This window comes from Canis lupus, chromosome 36 (genome assembly GCF_048164855.1).
Source record: "Canis lupus baileyi chromosome 36, mCanLup2.hap1, whole genome shotgun sequence".
Taxonomy (NCBI): domain Eukaryota; kingdom Metazoa; phylum Chordata; class Mammalia; order Carnivora; family Canidae; genus Canis; species Canis lupus.
The window spans coordinates 1,431,184-1,457,411 of NC_132873.1; the positions used below are offsets into that span (position 1 = coordinate 1,431,184).

A 26,228-nucleotide genomic window follows, 5' to 3' on the forward strand; every position below is an offset into this window, starting at 1 on the left:
ATGTTCCTCAAGGGACGCTGGCCCATCCGCCATCTAGGGAGGCTGGCCGTGATTCATCTCAGCCAACCGTAATGGTCTTCTTACCACTGACTGATTGGCACGAGGACCTGAGCGTATGATACGATTCCAGGCAATGAGGGGGATTCTACAGATGGGGAAATGTCTTCTTGCTTCTAAGAAGAGATAGAAGGAAGAAATGGTCTCTTTTCCAACTTGGGAGGCTGTCCTGTCTGTAGGTGACAGTGAACTAGTCCAAGGACAAGGTGACATATCACGATGTAGAGTTGAAAGATGGAACTTGGCCCTTGGCAACAAGGTGGAACTAGTGGTCTTCTTGTTACGTGGCGGAATCACCCCATTGCTTATGTCACTTTGAGTAGGTGCTTTGCTATATGAATCCAAAAGCACCCAACCTATATACTGGAAAGAGGATGGTCAAAAAGGCACTGGGGATATTGGTTAAATCCTGCTTGAGATGACTGACCCTCCAGTTTAAAACAGAGAAGGATGGAAATGGTGACAGGAGGGGGTGACTCATAGAGAAAGTGGAGGGCTCTCGGCCTGCAAATCACAAAGAAGGCAAAGAAATAATGTCTAGAGGAGCAGCCGAGGAAGAAAAAGGGAGAAACTAGAGAGAGGGGAAGAACTGGACTTACTCAGTCTTTGGGATTTTCCTAATGTTGTCATTTTTAGGATCTATTTGGCTTCCTTGTTCAGCAACTGTGAGTATCTCCAAAGGAATTAATATGGGCTCCTGTCAACAGAAGGGGGAGAGGCAAGAGTATCTTGGCATTTTTAAAAAATATGTTTGAGAAATAAAGATGAAAATGGTATATTTCAGAGAACATTTGTAGGAGATGCGCTTTTATTAGGGAGCTGCAAATTGTGTTTTTTTCCCACCCAGGCTCCATGCCAACCGGAGGAGACGGTAATTAGCAAGGCACACTGTTGTCTATTCTTGTGCATTTAATAACCCAAGCTTGATTCACAGAAGCTACAAAACAGAGTAGTTGCTGTGAAGCGGAATATTTTTGTGTGGGGCATTTACTTTTGATGGAGAAGCTGGTGTGCCGGCGCTCATGCGTTCACTGGCCGACCGTCCCCGCCTTCCCCATCCCTTTCACTGATGCCATTGTTGTAACAGGTGCTTCTTCTGAAAATAGCGCCCAATGTTTTATTCATAAGTTAGGTGAGGCAAGGAATGCTGAGTTCAGAGGGAAGCTGTGCTGTTTCTGACGCGATCCTGTAACTGCACCGTGTGACACAGAGCAGCCTTTTCTATCTTCCCACGGCTGTTTGGCTGCCTCCTTATAATTGGCACGTCTCACGCCCTGTTTCTTCCTCTGGGTTTCTCTGATTTGCAAGATGGATAAGTAGACCTGGTAATTTTCCATAGTCAGGAGCATTCAGAACACTCTTTTGGACAGACTTGGAATCTTTCTTAACATCGTGAAGACTTTTTGGTTTTCTTCTTAAATCACCTTTCAATTTTTTATTCCAAGGATATTCATATCCTATGTGTCCTCAACCCTCCTATTTAAGCTATCCGCCCAGTGACCTTGCCTGTCTGCTTAACCACCAAGAAATTCAGTAATTTAGCAATAAAGGGGCCCAGAATGTACTCATGTTAAGCTACTCCTGTTGAACAAGTTTATAGTGAGTTCTTCTTCTTAGGAGTATGGCTACTTAGCAAGGGAATGTATGCAGATAGAAGAACCTGTGATCAAAAATTAGCAGGAATGAACAGGACTAAGAACCTCTACAGAAGGTGGTGAAGAAAATTTAAGAAATGGAAAAATAGGTAAAAACAAATTGTCTTTGTCTGCTTGGTCCGCCAAAACCAAATATCATAGACTGGGTGACTTAAACAACAGATACTTGTTTTCTCACAATTCTGGTCTGTGAAGTTCAAGTTCAAGGTATGAGTCAATTTGGTTCCTGATGAGAGCTTGTGTTTCCGGCTTGCAAATGGCTGCCTCTTGCTATGTCCTCACGTGGTCTTTCCTCAGTGTGTGCAGGAGGTGGGAGGAGGGACAGTGAGTTGTCTGGAATCTCTTACATGGACCCCATCCTATCCAAGTAGAGCTTCTACCTTTATGATCTTATTTAACTTGATACCATCCGTAAAAATTGACTCAAAATGAATTAAGGACTTGAACTCAAGATCTGGAACCTTGAAACTTTTAGAAAAGTATAGAGGGGATAATCTTGATATTGGTCTCAGTAATGATTTTTCTTGAATTGACACCAAAACCAAAGGCAGAGGTCAAAAATAGCAAAAATGAACCAGTGAGATGACATCAAACTAAAAACTGTGCAACAAAGTAAACCATGAACAAAAGGAAAAGGCAAACTATGGATTGGGAGAAAATATTCATGAAGCACACATATGATAAAGGATTATGATTCAAAATATACAAAGAAGTCAAATAACTCAATAGCAAAGAAACAAGTAACCTAGTTTAAAAATGGGCAATGGATCTGAATAGATATTTTCCCAAAGAAGACATACAGATGGCCAACAGTTCCATGAAAAGGTGCTCAACATCACTCACCACGGGGACAGGCAAATCAAAACCACAAGATACTGTCTCATACCAGGTAGGACATTTATTATGAAAAAGACAAGAAATAACAAAAGCTGGCAAGACTGTGGAGAATAGAAAACCCTCATACACTGCTGATCCGATTATTATGTTGTGTATCCTAAATACATCATAATTTTATTTGTCAGTGATGCCTGGAAAAGCTGAACAAGGGTGGGGAGAGGGAGAAACAAAGAGATAGAGAGAAAGAGAACTCAAGACCAAAGAGAGACACTGATTTCCCAGACATGATATCAGCCTTGGAGAGGAGCCCAAAGGGCTGGGGCTTGGGATTTGCTGCCCACTGGGGAACAGAAGACAAGACTTGAAAGTAGTACCATGTCTAAATCTATCCATGAAAAAAGGACAGAAGATCTTGACCCATCAGACTGGCTAAGTGACAAGGATACAGGCTGTCCAGTACCGAATGGAAAGTCTGTGCCATAGGCGCGGCCTGATATTACTTCCCTCTTTGTTCAGGACCCCGAGCAGAGAAATTAGTGCAAAAACTGGTCTAAGTCATAGAATCCCTGGGTCCCCCCAACAGAGGTATGTGTTCCCCTGGCACCATTACCTGGGGAAGCCTCTCTTGAAATCTCATCCTCCAAAGACAACACTGGTTAATACGTTGTTAAAATACCCACGAGGGATTTTTCCACCTACACACTTTGGTTCTTACATAATTGCAATCCTAATATTCTGTGTAACAGAAAGCAATGCTTTTTGTTTTGTTTTGTTGTTTTTCCAAAGGAACACAAGTTGTTGAACATAATTGAGTTACTGCAGTTAATGTTTTCCCCACTCGCAACACTCCCTGGTGACCTGGGAAGTGTTCTGTTTCTCTGCCTCAAACATTTGGCTATGTCCTGGTCAACAAAAGGGGAAACGTAGAATTCAAAGCAAGAGAAGAATTGAGAGAAGGATAGAGAGAGAGGGAATGCACCCCACAGGAACCCCAAGTGATGCCGTCGTTCCCCACGTGGGTTCGTGTTTGTTACCACCACCCCCCCCCCATTCATGCAGGTGGATCTTGCAGCCACGGGCCTTCTCATCCCCGCAACACCCTCCACATCTGCGCCTCTGGCTTCGCTGCTTCGTGTCTAATTGGACCAGAAGATGGATGATTTCTCCGGAGTGTCTCATGGGAATCTGTCGAAGAGCTTGTACACCTGGACATTATTGGGATGAGCTCGGTGTCACCTCTCCTGCTCTGCCTGCTCGGAAGGTGGCCTGGAGGCCGAATGGCTCAGAGGTAGTTTTGGTTTCTTTTCCGAAATGTGAGCTGCTCCTCCTCCGGTGGGGCACAGCCTTTCCCTGGGCAGAGGGGACAACTCTGTCCCACCCCAAGACTGAACTCTGCGGCCCCTGCTGGATGTGGGTGGGCGACGGGAGGCCAACCGGTCCTTACCTCCCTCCCTCCCTCTCCCTCTATCTCTCTCTCCCCCTCCCTCCCTCCCTCCCTTCCTCTCTGTCTCTCTCTCTGTGTCTGTCTCTGTCTCTCAGGTTCTAATTCAGGGCAGGCCCAGGAGCCAAGCAGGATCTACTTTTTAAATGATGAAGCTGGTCAAGAATTCCAGAGAGCCCCCTTCTGCCTTAAAAAAAGGCCAGGGTCGGGGCGCGGGCTCTGCCCGTGTTCCCGCCTGTGGTGGCCCGTCCCCCCAGGCCTGTCCTTCTCCTCCATAACCCAGACGGGGGATCCCGTCCGTCCTCTCTACGTCTCGGCCCGTGGTCCCAGCGGGAGCCCAGACGTGGCATTTCTGGGCTGACCCCCCTGCAGGGCCCAGCTTGGCCCCAAGTCCCACACGTGATGGTTTGGCCCGACCGCTGGCTCCACAAAGGTCTTACCTGGGTGGCCTCTGCGGTGTGGGTGTGTGCGGGGGGCGTGGAGGGGTGGGGTGTGGGGGGGTGGCCCTCCTCACACCACCCTCGACCCTCGGTGCAAACACAGCCAGGCGCTGCAACCCCTGAAGGGAGCTCATCCAGGACTAAGGCCTGCTTTTAGGCAGATCCACATCCCCTGCCTCGGCACTGTCTTTCGAAGGGCTCCCCGAGAGGGGTCAGAGCTTCAGAACACTTTTCTCCACTCTGTCTAGACACTTTTCTACCTCTAGACCTTCCTTCCCTCTTCCCAGCTCCCGAGTCCAAAAAAGATAACTATACAGCTTTTGTGTTGGGGCCTCCTCTCCCCCCACCGCTCCCCCCCACCAATCTGTGCTGTCGGTCCCTGGCCTGTGGCTATTTCCCCAAAGAAAAATATAAGCCCGCACCCTTTCCCGTGTGGCCTCTTGTTCATAGTCACAGAAAGTGGATCAAGTCCTTTTTTCTCTTTTCCTCCTCTTCCAGTTCTCTTTATTTTTTAAAATTCTATTTTATTTAAATTCAATTAATTAATATATCCTGTATCATTAGTATCAGAGGCAGAGGTCAGTGTTATATCATCAGTCTGATATAACACCTCGAGCTCATCCCACCACGTGCCCTCCTTCATGCCCGTCACCCAGTGACCCCGTCTCCCCACCCCTGTCCCCTCCAGTGTCCCTCAGTCTGTTTCCTATGGCCAAGAGTCTCTTAGGGTTTGTCTCCATCTCTGATTCCATCTTATTTTATTTTTCCCTCTCTTCCTCTATGATCCTTTGTTTTGTTTCTTAAATTTCAGATATGAATGCAAGTCTTAATTATTACTTTCAGTTTGGCTTATTTTAAGATCTCTATTAACTGGGACACCCAGAGCATGCAGTAATCTGTTTACTAGACTTGAATTTACTACAAAAATCTTTCTCAAGTTCATGTGGATAAAAGTGTGTGCCTGCTTTTCTGCCTTAGTTTTAAAACAGTGTAATCATTCAAATTAAATCTTTCCTTGATGATTCAGAGCTTTATCTCAAAGTAATCATTTTTTTTTCATTGAACAACTGTATAAATGTAGGTGTAGAAAACCAAGATGAATAAATACGAACTACTAGAAGAGATTCTCTGAAATCTATTTTAAAGAAATCTGTAATAACACTTTTAGCAGTTACTTTTCTTTAAAAATAGCATTTCAGAAACAAAAGTATTCCAAGTCATGTGTCTTTAGATGACATGAGGTATAAAAATGAAAAAAAGAAAATTCCCCAAACGGAGCTGGGTGTGAGGTCTGGGTGTGAAGCATCATTTTTAAAATTTTCTTTTCTTCCCATCCCTTCCCTTTCTCTTCCCTCCTCACCCCTCCTCTCCACTCCCCTTCTTTCTTAAATGTACAGATACATTTTAACTTCTTACTTGCATATTTTGGTGAGCCTATTTTCACAAAGCTACAACTTTTAGTTTATTTCTAGTGTATTTTTCTTTCTTGCTAATTATTGTTTTTCTTTTTTACTGGTCACTGTCCATCTCCTTTGGACCTATGCAAGGCTGGTCCAGTTCAAATGCAGAAAGTGTCCTGTCTTCTCTTGGATGGCTCCCTTATTGTTTTATAGTCAGGAAATTTCCTTGGGGGGTTGCCTGTGGAGCACCTGACTTTCAAAGAAAGAACAAGATTTAAGAAGTTGACAGATGTTTTCATTGTCAAGGGGAAACTCTGACTCCATTAATATTTAATAGATTCCATAGTGATTGATAAAGTTCATGGAAAGTTTATTCTTTTACCTTTGAATCTTTTGCATTTCTTAAAACAAAGAAACCAATTTTTTTTGTTGTTGTTAAATACACACTTTTATAAAAGGTGAAATAACATTGATAAAAGAAAGATCGGTAAGAAGAGCGGTTAAGGTGTGACAGTTTTGAGAAACAAAAAATGCAGCGAAAGATCAACGCTGAGCATCACAGGTTTCGACTGCAGTAGCTGGGCCGCCCCACTGGATTCATCTTCAAGAGTCTCTTGCTTTATCTTCTCGTTTTATTGCAGGGATTTCCTCTGAGACCATGGAGGCTCTCTCCAGAGTTCTCTTAGACCACCTCAGCTGAAAAGTGCCGGCTCCTAATGCAGCCCCCTGAACAATTTTGTTTGGCCACCTCTCTGAAAAGTAACTAGTTACATTTAGATGCCATTCGGTGGGAGAGGCCACTGATGGTTGACAGTGGTTTTCAGAATTCCTTTACCTGTTCGAAGGGAACATTTGGGTTTGCAACTCCTGTTTCTTAGTATGGGATAAGCTATTAATGGAACATCTAAAATATGGGACATATGGGATTTTAGAGGTAGGAGAGACTGGTGAGTTAGGATATGTGAGGCAATCAAAGAAAGAGAAATGAGGCACAGACGGATTAAGCAAATGAATACCAGCACTATTTAGGAACTTGTTTTTCAGCAGAAATAAACTCCTTGCCCCAGGCCACGTCCATGTCCAGGACATGTGTGTCTAGTCATCACTCAAGTGTCGGTGTCCCGGAGCTCATGCAGTGCATAACCACGGTGCAGGGCGTGGATGCTTGTACCAGGCCTGGCTGGTTAAAACACAGGCCTGTTGCTTACTACATGTGTTAAGTTTCCTGATCTGACAAGTGGAATTAATAGCTCTATCGGGCTGCCCCGTAAGCTTTCTGCAAGGACAGAGTGAACAGTTTAAATGTTTCTGGCACTCAGTAAGCACTAAGTGTTGACTACGCATCGTTCCTTCAATCATATTTCGAGCATTAAAAGAATGTTGTTCTATGTTCTAGGCCCTGTGGTAAGTACTGAATATTCAGCTGTGAGCAAGACTCCGTGCCATTCTTCGGGAAGCTAACAAATCTGCTAGGGTGGGTGCCCTGAAGCTACTGATGCTCAATGCAAAGGCTAGCTTTTAGCATGGGAGTGGGAGCCTCATCTTCCTAGCAGGCTCTGTTTCTCAAAACAAAACAAAACAAAACATGGTATTTTGATAGTGATTGCATTAAATATGCAAATTGCCCTGGGTAGCACTGATATTTTCACAATGTTAATTCTTCCAATCCATGAGCATGGAATATCTCTCTGTGTCTTCCTCAATTTCTTTCACAAGTGTTCTGTAGTTTTTAGGGTATAGATCCTTTACCTGTTTGGTTAGGTTTATTCCTAGGTATTTTACGCTTTTGGATGCAATTGTAAATGGGATTGACTCCTTAATTTCTCTTTCTTCAGTCTCATTGTTAGTGTATAGAAATGCCACTGATTTCTAGGCATTGATTTTGTATCCTGCCATGCTACCAAATTGCTGTATGAGTTCTAGCAATCTTGGGGTGGAGTCTTTTGGGTTTTCTATGTATAGTATCATGTCATCTGTGAAGAGGGAGAGTTTGACTTCTTCTTTGCCAATTTGAATGCCCTTTATTTCTTTTTGTTGCCTGATTGCTGAGGCTAGGACTTCTAATACTATGGTGAATTGCAGTGGCGAGAGTGGACATCCCTGTCTCGTTCCTGATCTTAGGGGAAAGGCTCCCAGTGTTTCCCCATTGACAATGATATTTGCTGTGGGCTTTTTGTAGATGGCTTTTAAGATGCTGAGGAATGTTCCCTCTATCCCTACACTCTGAAGAGTTTTGATCAGGAATGGATGCTGTATTTTGTCAAATGCTTTCTCTGCATCTATTGAGAGGATCATATGGTTCTTGTTTTTTCTCTTGCTGATATGATCTATCACATTGATTGTGTTACAAGTGTTGAACCAGCCTTGCATCCCGGGGATAAATCCCACTTGGTCATGGTGAATAATCTTCTTAATGTACTGTTGGATCCTATCGGCTAGTATCTTGTTGAGAATTTCTGCATCTGTATTCTTCAGGGATATTGGTCTATAATTCTCCTTTTTGGCGGGGTCTTTGTCTGGTTTTGGAATTAAGGTGATGCTGGCCTCATAAATTGAGTTTGGAAATACTCCATCTCTTTCTATCTTTCAGAACAGTTTTGGTAGAATAGGTATTGTTTCTCCTTTAAACATTTGATAGAATTCCCCTGGGAAGCCATCTGGCCCTGGACTTCTGTGTCTTGGAAAGTTTTTGATGACTGCTTCAATTTCCTCCCTGGTTATTGGCCTGTTCAGGTTTTCTATGTCTTCCTCTTCCAGTTTTGGTAGTCTGTGGTTTTCCAGGAACGCGTCCATTTCTTCTATATTGCCTAATTTATTGGCATATAGCTGCTCATAATATGCTTTTAAAATTGTTTGTATTTCCTCGGTATTGGTGGTGATCTCTCCTTTTTCATTCATGATTTTACTAATTAGAGTCTTTCTCTTTTGTTTTTAATAAGGCTGGCTAATGGTTTATCTATCTTATTAATTCTTTCAAAGAACCAGCTCCTGGTTTTGTTGATCTGTTCTACAGTTCTTCTGGTCTCTATTTCATTGAGTTCTGCTTGAATCTTTATTAACTTTCTTCTGCTGCTTGGTGTAGGTTTTATTTGCTGTTCTTTCTCCAGTTCCTTTAGGTGCAAGGGACTTTCTTCAGAGAATTGGAACAAATAATCTTAAGATTTGTGTGGAATTAGAAAAGACCCTGAATAGCCAGGGGAATATTGAAAAAGAAAAACAGAGCCGGGGGCATCACAATGCCAGATTTCAGGTTGTACTACAAAGCTGTGATCATCAAGACAGTGTGGTACTGGCATAAAAATAGGCACATAGATCAATGGAACAGACTAGAGAATCCAGAAGTGGACCCTCAACTTTATGGTCAACTAATATTCGACAAAGCAGGAAAGACTATCCACTTGAAAAAAGACAGTCTCTTCAATAAATGGTGCTGGGAAAATTGGACATCCACATGCAGAAGAATGAAACTAGACCATTCTCTTGCACCAGACACAAAGAGAAACTTAAAATGGATGAAAGATCTCAATGTGAGACAAGAATCCATCAAAATCTTAGAGGAGAACACAGGCAACACCCTTTTTGAACTCGGCCACAGCGACTTCTTGCAAGATACATCCATGAAGGCAAGGGAAACAAAAGCAAAAATGAATTATTGGGATTTCATCAAGATAAAAAGCTCTGCACAGCAAAAGAAACAGTCAACAAAACTACAAGACAACCTACAGAACGGGAGAAGATATTTGCAAATGACACATCAGATAAAGGGCTAGTTTCCAAGATCTTTAAAGAACTTATTAAACTCAACAGCAAAGAAACTAACAATCCAATCATGAAATGGGCAAAAGACACGAACAGAAATCTCACAGAGGAAGACACAGACATGGCCAACACGCACATGAGAAAATGCCTCGCATCACTGACCATCAGGGAAATACAAATCAAAACCACCATGAGATCCCACCTCACACCAGTGAGAATGGGGAAAATTAACAAGGCAGGAAACCACAAATGTTGGAGAGGATGCGGAGAAAAGGGAACCCTCCTGCACTGTTGGTGGGAATGTGAACTGGTGCAGCCACTCTGGAGAACTGTGTGGAGGTTCCTCAAAGAGTTAAAAATAGCCCTGCCCTACAACCCAGCAATTGCACTGTTGGGGATTTACCCCAAAGATGCAGATGCAGTGAAACGCCGGGACACCTGCACCCCGATGTTTATAGCAGCAATGTCCACAATAGCCAAACTGTGGGAGGAGCCTCGGGGTCCATCGACAGATGATGGATAAAGAAGCTGTGGTCTATGTATACACTGGAATATTCCTCAGCCATTAGAAACGACAAATACCCACCATTTGCTTCAACGTGGATGGAACTGGAGGGTATGATGCTGAGTGAAGTAAGTCAATCGGAGAAGGACAAACATTATATGGTCTCATTCATTTGGGGAATATAAAAAATAGTGAAAGGGAATAAAGGGGAAAGGAGAGAAAATGAGTGGGAAATATCAGTGAGGGAGACAGAACATGAGAGACACCTAACTCTGGGAAACAAACAAGAGGTAGTGGAAAGGGAGGTGGGCGGGGGGATGGGGTGGCACTGAGGGGGGCACTTGACGGGATGAGCACTGGGTGTTCTGCTATATGTTGGCAAATTGAACTCCAATAATAAAATATACAAAAACAAAACAAAACAAAAAACAACAAAACTATAAAGAAAAGAGTTACACTGGCAAACATGTTTGTTTTAGTAATGAAATGCATTTTTCTGTGGGTCTGAGAGGATTTTTTGATAAAATCTCCTGACAACTCAGTGCACATACTGAGTTGATAAACCTCCTATTTCTAAGCACATGGCCTACTTCGTTTCTGGAAATGTGAAGGACAGTGAGTGCCTGGTATTTTTCTTTTTTTAAAGATATATCCCTTTTTTGTGCAAAGCTGAAATGCATTTAATTCCTGGTTGTCATATGCAGTTAGGAAATGTGGGACGGAACAGAGATAGTGCTTATTAGGAGCTTACAGCCTGAGGTCCTTGTTACTTCGTTTAGCAGACTGTAGGCTCCCCCACCCCACTGCAATGCTGCGCACAACAGGTCCCATGACTCCAGACAGGCCAATCAGGGCTAATGGGACTCAATTCTGGGAATCGTTTGTGTTATGGGAGAAGCCCTGGGTCTGTAGGGCTGAAAGGTGGAACCTCATATGAACCCTGGATGAACACTTGAAATCTTGGAACTGTTTCATTGTGTGAGTCAACATATTCCGTCGGTAAGCTTATTAGGCTTGGGTTTGGTGTTTTTGTAACCAACTTTGGCGGACTCTCTGAACTTGATAGGTTTAAACAAATGCTTTAAAAGTAAACATCTAGTGGCTCAAATATAGAAATCCGTTCATTTGCCAACAGTCGGACGCATTTGCAAACAGCTGGACAGACTCTGTCTGGTCCAGAGAATAATTTGAATCATTGGCTTAGACTTGAGTTAAGGAGAATAAATAATACTATTTCCCTTATTAGGCCTGTGGTACCAAAAACTCAAGTAGTCCTGAAGGTGCAGCAAGAAATTTAGCTTGGAAGTATATAATGTGGCACTGTAAAATATTCCTTCATGGAAGCAGCATGCCGGAGTAATTATGGGCCAGCACAGTGGAGTCTGGACACACAGTGCCTGGGTGGGGCATCTTGTTCTGCCACTTAGCAGTTCTGAGACCTTGGCCAAATTATTTCACTGTCTTGGGCCTCAGTCTCTGTATCTGTACAGCAGGGATCTAATAGCACCCACTGATAAGAGTTTTTATAAACCACATTTGTAAAATGCCTACTAGATGCCATATTCTTCTAAAAATTACAAATATATATGGCAATGAACTAGACTGTAAGTGCCAACACATCTTTTCCCCAACCTGAACCTATCTGGCCTGAGGAGGAACATAAAGCGTGAGCCCACAGTTCCATGCTACTCTGACTCTTCTTCAGACCACCTGGGCTGTTAAAACCATAGTTTGAGGGACGACTGCATGGCTCAGCGGTTGAGCATCCCCCTTTGGCTCAGGTCGTGACCCCGGGGGTTCTGGGATCGAGTCCCACATCGGGCTTCCTGCAGGGAGTCTGCTTCTCCCTCTGCCTGTGTCTCTGCCTCTCTCTGTGTCTCTTAAGAATAAATAAAATCTTTAAAAAAAAAAGAAGAAAAAGAATACCATAGTTTGGGTTCCGATGAGGAAAAAAGATGGATTCAAGAGCCTGGCCAACTCACACCACCACATTTCTGGTATCATAAACATATTTTTTTGCAAGGCTTGTTTGCTGGTTGGTTACTAAGACACAGTGAAAGAACCACAGTTGAGACCAGTGGTCATTTTTACCTGATCCAGTCTTGGTGACCTGACGGGGCTCAAAAGTAATAGAGTCAAGTTTCAAAAAATGTTTGAAAAGACTATTTTAATAAGCTCCTTAAAAGATTTTTTCTTGGGGTTTTGCTTCGAGTGACTTGGGGAATAATAGATGTTTTCATTGCCATATGCACATTTTCAACATGTTTTGACATTTTGATTCATTCAAAGAACGGAGAACCCATCTGGCATTTATAGTTAGGCTCTCTTATCTTTCTCTTTACATGTGTCATTTTCTTTTGTGGGTGTCAAATCCCATGTTGTTTTAGCCATTGAAAGAGAACAAAGCATTGGTGACCATGAAAAGCAGCCAGAAGCTATTTTCAACAGTATATTTTATTACTGGATTATAATCAAGGTAAACAATATGCAACAGGTACAATAGTATTAAAAAACATCTCAGAACATCAGTTTCTTTTTGGTGCAACATACTGATTTAAACTCTTTTAATGAAGTGCAAAAAATAAACAAATGTGTTTGCAGTTGGGTTTTTGTATTAGACTCTTAACATCCATATTTATATTTAAAGAGCTATCAGTTTATAAACTGAGAAACTGTCAAGTAAAATGGAAATAGATAGTATGCTTTTATTTTTAATGCATGGTTTCAGATATGGGGTCAAGATATTCTCATAGTTGAAGTGACTAAGGTTATTTTTTTATGGTTATTTAGATTGGTTCTCCAAGTCTTCATTTTATACTCCTTCTATTTACAGAAGTTATAAAGCTGAAAATATGCCACTACCCTGCGTCTCTCGCAGCTAGGGTCCTGAATGCAGAATGGATTCAGTCATTTGATGGACTTCTGTGAGGTTGGACAGGCAGGAGGACGGAGCATGTCATCTTTCAGCAGAGTGTCCAGGGGCAGTTTTATCTAACAGGAATACATTTTAGCAATGGCAGGATTCCCCATCTCATCCTGGTCACTGGCTTTGAAATTAGCAGCTGTGGCGATGGAACTACTGACCATTGCATCACATTTACAGTGATAGAAACTTAGAACCAAACCTCTCCAGTCTTTTTTTTTTTTTAAAGATTTAATTTATTTATTTATGAGGGAAACCTCTCCAGTCTTTAAAAAAAATTCTTTTAAGATTTAATTGTTTATTTGTGAAAGAAAGTGTGTGTGGGAGAGTGGAAGGAGGGGCAGAGGGAGAGAATCCTCAAGCAGACTCCCCACTGAGCTCGGAGCCCGAGGCTATGAGGCTTCATCTGAGGACCCTGAGATCATGACCTGAGCCAAAACCAAGAGTTGGACACTCAACTGACTGAGCCTCCCTGGTGCCTCTAAACTGTTTTTTTTTAAAGCACTTAATCTTTTTAAGTAGGTAATTTCTGTCTTTTGCACTGAATCTTGACTTGATAACAAACATCAAGTCATGTCCGTAACCTGTGCACAATTCAATGCAATATCCTGAATTTGTCCTTTGTATACAGGACGAATTACATGAACGTCACCTGCCAAGCCATTCAAAATGCCGTGAAGAATGTGTAGAGCCCCTGCCTGTGTAATTCGTTGAGAGTGCCCTCCTGTGTATTTGGAACTGATAGCACTTAGACCCTTTATCTTGATTTCATTCACTCCACAAATTACTTACTAAATTCTTAGTCTTTGTCAGATAATTGTTTTAGTGGTTGGAAATGCAGTGGTAAACGAGGTAATAGACGTTGACCATGTACCGTTCACAATCTCATGAGAAGGCCCAGTGAGCAAGTAATTACAATAATAGCTAGCCGGTGTAACAGTCACCCCCAGGAGATTCTGATGCAGGTGGTCCACATACCAAACTTTAAAAATATATAATAACTAGGCTCGGGTAAGAGGGCACATAGAAGCAGAGGGCACTACATGGCCTCCTCTGCACTGAGCTATGGGATTGTGAAAGGGTACATGGCTGGGATATTGTTGGAAATAAGGGCTTTCTTTGATGATCATTTCCAAGCATCTGCTTTCAAAATGCTCTCCCCACAGTCCCTGTGGTGCAAATTCCATTGTTTTTGTCGTTGTTGCTGTTTTAAGCAGCCATTTTCTTCTTTGATGGCAAAATGTCACTTTTAATTTGAAGAATAGATAAAATGTTTTGGTTTTGAAAATTCGTATTTGCTAACAGAAACCAGCATTCAATCTGACCAAAATGGAATTTTACAGTTGATTCTCCTATCAACTATTAGTGAAGTGTAATGTATTATTTTATTTTCTTTTTTTTTTAAGTTTTTATCTTAATTCCAGTTAGGTAACATATAGTGTGATATTAGTTTCAGGTACACTGTATGATAACTCAACAATTCCATACATCATAATATATTATTTTAAATAAAAATGTGTAAATAGAGGTTCTAATCTTTTCCTCCAAGTGCTAATTGATTGTCTCATACACAGTTTTGGATATGTCCAGCTATCTTTGGAAACCCAGGCCTCAGAAGACAATCTCTGCTGGCCCACTACTTTATCTTTTATATAGTAATGTATGGCTTTTATCCCAATAGAATATCCCCTTCTTAATAATCTTAATTTCTCACCCCCAAGAACCACTGTTACCTCCGCATTTATTCATTTAACAAATATCTATTAAGACCCAACCAACTCTATGCCAGGAATAATTCTAGGTTCTGAAGATACGTGAGTGAACAAAAGTAAATTGCCACCTTCCCAGAGCTTGCATTCTAGTGCATGTGGAGGGGAAAACAGACCATAAATATGTAAACAAGCAAATATGTAATATGTCAGATGAGTGTAGGTAACTGCAGGGTAAACTGAGCAGGATAAAGGGAAAGGGAGTGCTAAGTGCAATGATGTGCTACAATCACATGCATGGGCTCTTAAGACACGTGTCTTCCCAAGTCAGTGTTCAGTGGTATCAGGTTGGTAACTGGTATTGTCCATGCGGGAGGCGGTGGGGGGGGGGCGGTATGTACAGCACAGAAATGAACAAATACTAGAAACCAAGACTTCTTCTTTTTTTTTTCAGAGAGCCAATAGTTAAATATGTACCAGCACATTACTGGGTGAGAGTGAGGGGTTCTCTTAGTCTATAGAGTGATTGGAGAAGGCCTCACTGGGTAGAGGAGTGAAGAGAGTGAGTCATATGGTCATCGGAGGTCAAGATGAACAGCATCTTGGAGGAGATAACAATAAAGATTGTGTGTCAAAGACCTTTGACACATAATGGGAGTAAGCAAGCAAGCCAATAGAACTGGACAGTGTGAGATGGAGGCCAGCAGTAGGAGTGTAAATAGGCCAGATACGGAGGGGCAGGGTGGTGTGGAGTCTTGCAGGTTGAGATAAGGAGTGTGAAGCATCATAGCAACAGCTGGCTAATGCTAAGTAGCAAAATCTGCTTTTAGAAGGACTTATGCCCTCTGGTTTGTAGCAGTCCCCCTACTCATAGCTCTTTCTTTCTTTCTTTTAAACATTTTATTTATTCATGGGGGACCCACAGAGAGAGAGGCAGAGACACAGGCAGAGGCAGAAGCAGGCTCCATGTAGGGAGCCCGAAGTGGGACTCGATCCCGGGTCTCCAGGATCAGGCTCTGGGCTGGAGGCGGCATTAAACCGCCGAGCCATGTGGGTTGCCTGTCATAGCTGTTTCAACAATCTCATCTGCTTCCCTAATGCAAGCTTTCTACCTGGCCTCTCTAGGTATACGGATTTCTCACCCTATTTAACAGCATCTCCTTCTCTATATATTATAGCATATATTTTACATCGCCTTGTTTTGTAATTTAATTTAAATTAATTTGATTATTTAATTTAATTTAATTTAATTTAATTTAATTTAATTTAATTTAATTTAATTTTTTGAGTAGGCTCCACGCCCAGCCTGGAGCCCCACGCAGCGCTTGAATTCACAACCATGAGATCGGGAGTTGGATGCTCAATCAACCCTGCCACCCAGGGTTTTTTAAATTCATGCAAAGATTTCCTTAACTGAACTGAAAAAAAAAAAAAAAAACTTCATTTGTCCTTCTTAGCAACTGAAACAATGTCTTTCATGTAATAGGTGCTTAAGACATGTGTGTTAAATAAAATTTCTTAGGATGTTCTCACCAATTTCTTTCCGTTTGGTGAAATCCTTGTTTCCCCCAACATTCTGAACCTAGACCTATAATTCAGGTTTCTTTAGCATTTATAGTATAGACATTTTTAGCTTATTAGAGTCCACTTTCAAGTAATATTATACCACTTCACACATAGTAGAAGAACCTTACAATAGCATAATTCTTTTTCTTCCTTCCTGACCTCTGTGCTATTGCTACATTTTACTTTTATGTGTTTTATAAACTCTGCACTGGATTGTTGATGTTTTTGTTTAAACATCAACTATCTTTTGAAGAGGCTTAAATTAAATAAAATATGTGTTGTGTGTTTACTCACGTAGTTACTATTTTGGGGATTTTTATTCTTTTCTGTGGATTCATTCTTGCACATTTCCATCTGTTACCATTGTCCTTCTACCCTAAAGATTTCCTTTAACATTTCTTTTAATGAGGGTCTGCTGATGGAAAGTTATTTCAGCTTTTGTAAGTGTAAAAAAATAAAATCTTTATTTTGCCTTTGCTATCTCTCTCTCTCTCTCTCTCTCTCTCTCTTTTTGCTATCTCTTTTCTTAAAATGGCCAAGTTTCATCCCTTGCTTTGGTATGAGTAGATGGTTGGATTTTTAAAAATATTGTGATAAAAATATACTTGATATAAAACTTATAGTTTTAAAGCTTTTATTTTTTTTTAAATTTTTATTTATTTATGATAGTTACACAGAGAGAGAGAGAGAGAGGCGCAGAGACACAGGCAGAGGGAGAAGCAGGCTCCATGCACCGGGAGCCCGACGTGGGATTCGATCCCGGGTCTCCAGGATCGCGCCCTGGGCCAAAGGCAGGCGCCAAACCGCTGCGCCACCCAGGGATCCCAAAACTTATAGTTTTAACCATTTTTAAGCATACGATTTAGTGGCATGAAGTACATTCAGTGTTGTTAAACCATTTCCACTCTTTCCAGAACTTTCTTGTCGCCCCCAACAGAGACTGTCTACCCATTAGGCAACAAGTCCCCATTCTCCCCTTCCTGCAGCCCCCTGGTGACCTCCATTCTACTTTTTGTCTCTATGAATTTGGCTATTCTAGACATTTAATGTAAGTGGGATCCTGTACTATTTGTCCATTTGTGTCTGGCTTATGTCACATAGCATAATGGCTTTAAGGTTCATCCATGATGTGACGTGTGTCAGGACTTCTCTATTATGGGGAGATATGTGTGTGTGTGTGTGTGTGTGTGTGTGCATGTGTGTGTGTGAGTTACTTAGTTTATTCAGGCTGCTAACGCAGAATACCATAAACTGAGAGGCTTACAACTGCAGGCACTTATTTCTCACAGTTCTGGAATCTGGACACCCAAGATCAAGACACCAGTAGATCTAGAGTCTGGCTAAGGCTTGCATATTCCTAGATGCCATCTTTTTACTGCATCTTTACATGGTGGCAGGGGGGAGGGAGTTCCCTGTGATAAAGGCATCATTTCCATTCATGAGGGCTGTGCTCTCCTCACCTAATCACCTCCCAAAGGTCCCGTTTCCAAACACCGTCACTAGAAACTAAGTCTTAACACATGAATTGTGTGTGTGTGTTGGGGGATTCCTGGGTGGCTCAGCGGTTTAGCGTCTGCCTTCAGCCTAGGGTCTGATCCTGGAGTCCCGGGATCAAGTCCCACGTCGGGCTCCCTGCATGGAGCCTGCTTCTCCCTCTCTCTCTCTCTCTCTGTGTCTCTCATGAATAAATAAATAAAAATTTTTTAAAAATTGTGTGTGTGGTGGATGTGTGGAGGGACACTGACACTTGGTCTATAGTATTCCATCCCCAGACTCCAGAATTCATGTCCTTTTCACATGAAAAATACATTCATTCTGCTCTGATAACCCCAATGTCTAAACTTATTCAAACGTCAACTGGAAAGTCTAAAGTTCAAAGTCTTATCTAAATATCCTCTAAGTCAAAAGTGGGTGAAACTGGAGGTAAGATTAATCCCGAGGCAAATTCCTCTTCAGCTGTGAACCTGGGAACCCAAACGAATTACATATTTCTAAAATATAGTTGTGGGACAGGCACGGTGGAGACATTTCCATTCCAAAAGAGAGAAACTGGAAAGAAGAAAGGGATAACAGTTATCAGTTAAGTCTAAAACATACAGGGGCAAACTACATCAAACCTTAAGGCTTGAGATCATCTTCCTTGACTCCATGCTCCACTTTCTTGATGGGTCTCCACAGTCCTCCTGAGCTGGACGTCCCATGGAGGGGGCTCTGCCCATAGGCCTTCACGACCTAACCACCTCCCAAACTCACCCCCCCTCCAAATACTATCACATTAGAGACTAGGCTTCAACATGTGAATGGGGTGGGGAGCCGGGTGGAGGGCAGGGGGAAGCACATTCAACAGGTGCATCTTCCAAGGAGACTTTCTGCTGTCAAATTTTATGTTTTCATCTTCATCATATCATCATTACTATTGAATTATTAAGACTGAAATCGAGAAAAATCATCCACAAGACCATGCTTTCTGTGTCTTCAAACACTATTCTTGAAGTATGAATGAATGTAGCCATGTCAGTAGATGCTACCACGGGTGACATGTGAAACAGACTGGTTATTTAGTGAACACATATGGGTGACACAAACAATCTAGACAGTCTGGCATGAAAGAGTGATATAACAATTTCCCATTCTTGTCACACCGTATAGGAGACAGTTTGAAGGAGACAAGCAACTCTTCAGTATCGAATGCAAGCAGCAACTCTGAGCTCAGTGCCAGGAGAGAGCTTTGTCCACTCACTGTCCTGGCTGGACAGGAAGTTAGGACTACAAGCTGAACATATTCAGGTGCCCCCGTCATGCCACCTGGCCGTGGACACAGGCTCTCCAGAACTGGTGAAGCAGAGTGGTGTAGAGGCTCCCAAGTGGGACAGTTTGGGCTCAGGTTCTGGCTTCATCACTCACTCTGTAGCCTAGAACTAGTTACTGACTTCTCTGAGTCTCAATTTTCTCAACTGTCTAATGGGGTGATATTAATATTTTCCACAAAGGGTGAGAGTGAGGACTCAGTGAGGGAATAAAATAAAGGGCTTAACATAGTGCCTGGCATATGTGAGGCCCTAAAGAAATATTAGTTGTGAGTCAGGAGTGATGTTTGAAATGTTCTAAGTGGGAGGGCATGAGTAGAGACCAATCTGAATGGTCGCCACCTGGAGGCTCCCACCGTGTCAGATGTTATATGTTAGTAACTGGATGGTGAGCAGGCCTAGCAGTACTGGGGGTAGGGCTGAGGCAGAAAACCTTCGGGAGACTCAAGGGAGCCACTGTTCCTCAACTAGTGTGGAGGTATTTAAATATTTTAATGACTTGCATGAGCATACCCCTGGGTGTCAGGCTTGGTTGTTATTCTGGTGATTATCCTTGCAGAGGAGTATTCTTCTGGAGGCATGAATTTGCTCATGATATTAAATAACTTCTTTATGCTGATGACTCACAAATTTACATCTCCAGCACCCTTCTGCTCTACTGCCTTCTTGACATCTCTACTTGGATGTCTTACGGGCATATCAAACTTAACATTTCCAAAGCAGAATTCTTGATCTCCCCTGCAGAGATCCTGTTCCTCTCCTTGTCTTTCTCATCTCAGTTAATGGTGCTAGGGACCTGGTATATCTTTGATGCCATGATTTCTCCACTTCTAAGGGGCTGTATTGCAGAATGAATCAAGTTCAGTGGAGCCAGACAGAACTAGACTTACTCTCGACTTTGTCATCTGTTAGAAATGGTCTTGAGCAAGTCACCAGACCTTCACGACCAAGTCATTTCCCTGACTAATGAGAAGAACACTGTAGGATGATGGTGTGCTGTCAAGGCAATAGATATGAGGTGACCAACACGCAGCCTATGTTTGTTAATAACACTTAATTGATTTTCCACATCAGATAAAAGGCCAGGAAACTCCAGGATTGTCAGCTGGCCAGGAAGTAAGGATTCTTAGCAGTTTGCTTCATCCCCTCCTCACTCATAAACTCACCATCTCTTATGTTGTACTTAATTCCTCTGTGTTTGCTCAGAGCGTCCTTCCTCCAACATGTTCCCTTACAACTATTTCCAGTGTCTTAATTTCTTCACCTTTGAAGTGGATCAGAGAGTACTTTCCACTTATCAGGCTGAAGTGCTTGGAGAGTTAAGAAAATTGCCTAAAACTTGGAAATAAACAAAAAGCATTTGCTATGGACTGAATGTTTTCATCTGCCCTGCCTAAATTCATATGTTGAAGCCTTAACTCCCAATGTGATGAAATCTGGAGATGGGGCCTTTGGGAGGTAATTAGGGTTAGATGGGGTCATGAAGGGAGTGCCCTCACAGTGGGATTAGCCCTTGTAAGTAGAGTCCCCAAAGAGCTCTCTCTTTCCCTCAATGCACAGAAAGAGCTCATGTGAGCACATAGCAAGATGGCAGCCGCCTACAAGTCAAGAAAACAGAAGAGGCGCCCAGATGAAACCTGCCTTGCTGCCACTTTGATCTTGGACCCACAGCCTCAAGAACCTAAGAAATAAATGTTTGTAGTTTCAGCCATCAGTCTGTGCCTGAATTTGTCTCTCTTTCCCACTCAACATTACCAAGTGTTCTTTCAGTGAAATGTTGCATCTTTCTATCAGGTCCACACATCTTGCAGATCATCTAATTTTTCAGGGGGTTATATCCTGTTTGACTTCCTATTTACAACTGATTAGGCAACTTCACAACTCTGTAAATGTAGAAATTAGCTTAAATCGGAAAACTAATAGCAATGCAAATTACATTTGTTTGGGGGCAAAACAAATACTTCCTATCCATAAATTAGGTTACCCTAATCGTTACAGTTTATTGACTAAAAGTAGGACACTTACCAGTTTTGCAAATATTAGCAAATACAATTCAGCATTGCGCGGACTGTCTGACTTGAATTCCCTTTTGAACCAGCCTTACTGTTTGACCTGATTGCTTATTAATTAATGAGTTGGATGGAATACTTGACACGTGTTCATTTTGTATTTATATGAAAATCATGTATTAATTTTTTTGGAAATTATGGGCGCATTAATGAGTTAGTGTTTAGAGAACAATAAATCTCTGGGTAAAATATGTTGTCCCTTTGATAATCATAATAAGAAAGAGACCTTGTAACAGTCAAGATTCTTCCTGAAGGGTTTCTACCTTTCTATTTTATGGTTTAGTGTCTTTCATGCACCTTTGTAGCCATACTAGAGAATTTCTTTCAAGTAGCATGGAATAAAAATCTGGGTCATTAAGGCATATTCTCCAATAGGCAATAATGTGGGTCAGTTGCTTTTTGACTTTTGAAAAATCACCTTTGTATCAGTGGTTGTTTCTTTTCAGGGCAAATGAATTTAGATTTAAATTAGATTGAATGTACTGAAATAGGACATTCTATTCACTGCCAGTCTCCTAGAATGCTTAACAGATAAAATGTCACCAGAGTAATTTGTGGTTGTTAAATTTTTTATTTCTCTAGTCCCACAAATTAACAGAAACAAATCAAATGTCAGCCACCCTTTAGGTACCTTATTCCACCTTAGTCAAGCTATGAGATGCCTGTCAGGATAAATTGCAGAGAAAAGTAATGTTTGGTGATGTGGTAAATTATGATATTTTAGGGTTTTTTTCCCCCTTTCATTCTTTGTTACCAAAATGAATTTATAGGTTCCTGGTGTGTATCAGAAAAGAAACAAATTTGTGAAGTTAAGGTGGAGCAGTCAATTCTTTAATGCTGATTTTCAAGTCTACCTTATAAAAAGTTTCTGGAGTTGAACTATTGTCAGAGGGTAATTTATTAATCCTGTGTAAATAGTTCTCTTTACACAAATATAACTGTAGTGACTTTTGGTGATTAATAGTAAATTAACTCTTCTCACATCCAGGCTATTCTGAGCCAGCACATGAACATCTTAACTATCTTTGACCAGAGGCATCATCAGAGTGATAGCCACATTCTTTCAGGTAAGAACCATAGTCAATGGGAAGGCATTCCCTAAAATATTGTTTCCCGTGCAATCTTTGTCATGACCTTCCCATTCATGGAGGTTACATTTTAGAAAAGATATAATCATTCAATAAGTAACTAAAATTGTGAGGAATGGTCTGAATGAGTTATTCAGAGGGCTAGGGAATATGACCTCTTTTCTCAGGCTCGATGTGTCTTCTATTTTTCTATCATAGTCTATTCCTTTGTCTCTTTTTTTTAAAGTATTTTTTTAATTTTTATTTATTTATGATAGTCACACAGAGAAAGAGAGAGAGGCAGAGACAAAGGCAGAGGGAGAAGCAGGCTCCATGCACCGGGAGCCCGACGTGGGATTCGATCTCGGGTCTCCAGGATCGCGCCCTGGGCCAAAGGCAGGCGCTAAACCGCTGCGCCACCCAGGGATCCCTATTCCTTTGTCTCTTTTCTTGCACTCAAATGCCCTGAGTTATTAATCAATATTTACCCAATGCCTACTACATGATTAGCACTGGATGCCTGGGTATTGTGAATGCCCTGATTTTTGATGATTAATAAAAGAAACAAAGTCTGTAACAAGGATGGCTACACCAGGGGAATGACATGTGTTGGAAGACACAATGCATACAGCAGATATGTATTAGTTACGGTATCAAACTTCACCAATTCATGTGTTATTTGCAACTAAAAAAGAGAAGAACCAGTCTGTGCTGATATGATATAGAAGAGATTCATGGGGGAGGTAGGTCATGGGCCAGCAAAGAAAGATGGAGAGAAGGTAGCTCCTGGAGCCATCCAGGGATTCAAGAGCCTTTTATTTAATGAACACTGTTTGTATGCCTATAATGTGCCAGGAGTTCATCTACATGCTTTAGAAATGCTAACTTCATTTAGTCCTTATAATAACCCTATGAAATAAGCATTATCATGTTCATTATATGGACAAAGTGATCCAAAGCATGGAGATGGTAGGAAGCCTGTTCCATTCACGTAGCCTCAAGTGGCAAGTCAGAATTTATACCCAGGAGTTACAATTGAGTAGTAAGTACTTTTAACCACTATACCCTCCTGTTTCCCTAGCATCAACCAATGCACAGCATTTGGAAAAGAAAGCAGCTAGCTGTGGGGAATCGGTTAAGCTATGGGTCTGTTGAGACGACGGGACATCCAAGTTGACATACCAAGTGGTCACTTTGGCATGCAGGCTGAGGCTTGTACTGAGAGCAGGAACCTGGAGTTACAGGTTCAGAAGTTACAGGTTCTGCCAAGAGGTTGTAAGTGAAGCAAGGGGTATCTTGCCTAGAGAGCAAATCTTAACTGTTCTCAAATGGGATACTTGTTAAATTCTACCTACTTGACAGTCCTTAGGCAGAAAGGAACTTGTTCCTTGTCTCTCAGTGGCATGCCACTAATTGAAAGATTGCCAGTCAAAAGGAAGAAGAATGCAAAGATATTTGCAGTTGGGACATGTACTCAGGTCTCCACTGTATTCGTTTATCTAAAGTCACCAACACATATATACGCACCACAGGGGAGAGGCTATCTCGGAGGATCAGAGAAGCCTCTATTTTGGATCTCATTTTGCTTTGGGAGCAGAGCTTTAAGTGTTGAAGGAAATGATTTCAGAAATGGTTTTTTCAAGCTGACTGCAAGTCAAATTGTTATGGAGTGTTGAACTGCAGCTATCATTATTTTGATTAACAATTCAAAACCTGATTTTGAATTATTCATGATGTTTAAATAACTATCAACATGAACAAAAGTGATGTGAAACTCTTGCAATTAGAAAAGCTTACTTAAAGCTTGTACACAAACATCCTTAATTAAGTAATATTGCCTGTTGGAGATGGCATTTCTGGGAAGCAAAGAGGAACTGGGTAAATGGAAGTCTAAGAGGGCCAAAAAAGTGTGTGTTGGGGGGTGGGGGAAGGGCATGTTAATGTAATCTCATGATCTTACAATGCTGCGGAAGGAACTAAGTAGGAGTCTTAGCAGGTTTACCACTGCCTTAGGAGGGTCTAGTTAATTAGTTGAAAAGAAAAGAAAAAGAGTAGAATATGATACATTTTAATCTCTTAGTGGAAGACTGATAGGAATGGTTAAGCTGACATAAACATAATCAAAAGTAGCAGAAAAATTAGGCTAAGGGTAGGCAGGATTGGAGCCTCAAGCCAGCTCAAGAGTATGGCATCTGAGCACCTAGGAAATCCTGAAGATTCCTGGTTGTGTTCCATATGCTGTTCCTACATTGCCTCTCAGAACCTTATTCTCAACTCGGCAAAATTGAGGAAGAGGTTTAAAGTAGATAGGAGACCACTCCATTAATAAGCATGTTAAAAAACTTTAACCATGTGCTAATGAGATTGAGTCCAAGGCTCCAAAACCAAATATTAGTTATTTCTTGTCTCTTCAAGAGTTCACAGTCATGCTGGGAAGGCAGAAAGGCAGATGGAGGCTTACAGGTGGGGCAGTAAAGCCTTGCACACGGTGCCAAGGAAGCACAGCACAGGGAGCTTTCTTAGGGCCCAGATAGAGGGAAACTCAGAGCCTAAAGAGATTCAGGGTCACTAGCGTTGGAGACCCACAAGGATGGAGTGGATAAATGAGTATACCAGTGAGTGTTCTTGGTTTCCCCAACACATGCCAGAGCTGGTAAACTTAAGCAGCCATTATTGGAAAGCAGATCCATTAAACAATGGAGGGCTGCAGGAGCAGGTTTGGCAAAAGAGCAAAAGTAGGGTTGTTTGGAAGATAAGTTCTAGTGTGGATAGCCAGCATTGGCATCTTCCCAGAGAGACACTTGTTATTATGTCACTGGACTCTGTTCCACACCCTTGAAAGCCTCCAACTATTCCTGCTTTGTTGAAGTGCCAAGATTCAAAGTGCTCCATGTTGATTGGCTAAGTTCAGTCACATGCCCCAAACCCAGAGGCCAGAGGGCAAAGCTGAGATAGGTCTCATCCCCCTTGTTTTGCAAAATATGGCTCCTTCTCAAGCCTGCTTCCCACTTATTTGGGAATTCTTTCAAAAGGTAAGGATGTTTCATTGCTGGGTGACCAACCTTTTCAGCAGCACCCTCCTCTCCGGGAAAGAAGCAGATATCCTCAAGAAGTAGAGTGCATTCCAGACATTCATGGTTAAGGAAGCATGGCTAGAGTAGCTACTATGGCATCTTTGAGTAAACTCTCTTTGACTGATGTCTAACAGACCAGGCATTCCAACAAGAATGCCATAAAATGAGAAATTAATAAGAAAGAGTATGAAAATAAATCTCACATATGGGGAGACTGAATACCTTGGTGTAAAAGAAGTAATTCATCATGGAGTCAAAAGGAAGTCACCTTGACTTATATTATGATGAAAGCATTAATGTCAAATTTGTCAGGCACATCTACAGAAGCACTGAGAGAAAAATATATAACTTCAAATACATTTATCAGGAAATATGAAATGTTTAATGTTTCATATGAAATATTTAAAAATAAATGAGCTAAGCATATGACATTGATAAAAGAACAGCAGAGCAAATAAATAAGAAAGGAAAAGCACGGAGAAAATAAGTCAGGTATCAGTGTAATGAGGATAAAGAATAATAAAAAAGGTAAATGCAAAATTGGTTCTTTGGAAATAATTCGACAGAGACCTTTGGCAAGAAAGATTAAGAAAAAAAAAGGGAATGGGCAGCCTGGCTGGCTCGCGGGTTAGCGCTGCCTTCGGGAAACCTGGGATCGAGTCCCACATCGGGCTCCCTGCATGGAGCCTCCTTTTCCCTCTGCCTGTGGCTCTGCCTCTCTCTCTCTCTGTGTCTCTCATGAATAAATAAATAAAATCTTTTTAAAAAGCCGGGGGGTGGGGGGGACACTACAAAAAGTTAAAATGCACAACAAAAGAAGGAGAAGGAACTACAGACACAACAGAGATTTAAAAATAATAAAAAACTGTTATGCTATTTACCTCTAATTCATTTGGCAAACTGAATGGGGTCAATGAAT

At 41.7% G+C, this 26,228-nt stretch overlaps 1 long non-coding RNA gene across 5 annotated transcripts; it reads left to right on the plus strand.

Moving 5' to 3' along the window:
• The first annotated feature begins 382 nt into the window (after positions 1–382).
• On the plus strand, positions 383–22,792 carry LOC140625295 (uncharacterized). Of its 5 annotated transcripts, XR_012024648.1 has the most exons (4): positions 383–722; positions 3,609–3,837; positions 22,157–22,235; positions 22,514–22,792. It is a non-coding gene; the product is annotated as an uncharacterized lncRNA (long non-coding RNA). The 5 variants fall into 5 exon arrangements; XR_012024651.1 differs by lacking the exons at positions 22,157–22,235; positions 22,514–22,792 and adding an exon at positions 20,660–20,785; XR_012024649.1 differs by lacking the exons at positions 22,157–22,235; positions 22,514–22,792 and adding an exon at positions 8,938–10,398.
• Positions 22,793–26,228: the final 3,436 nt, after the last annotated feature.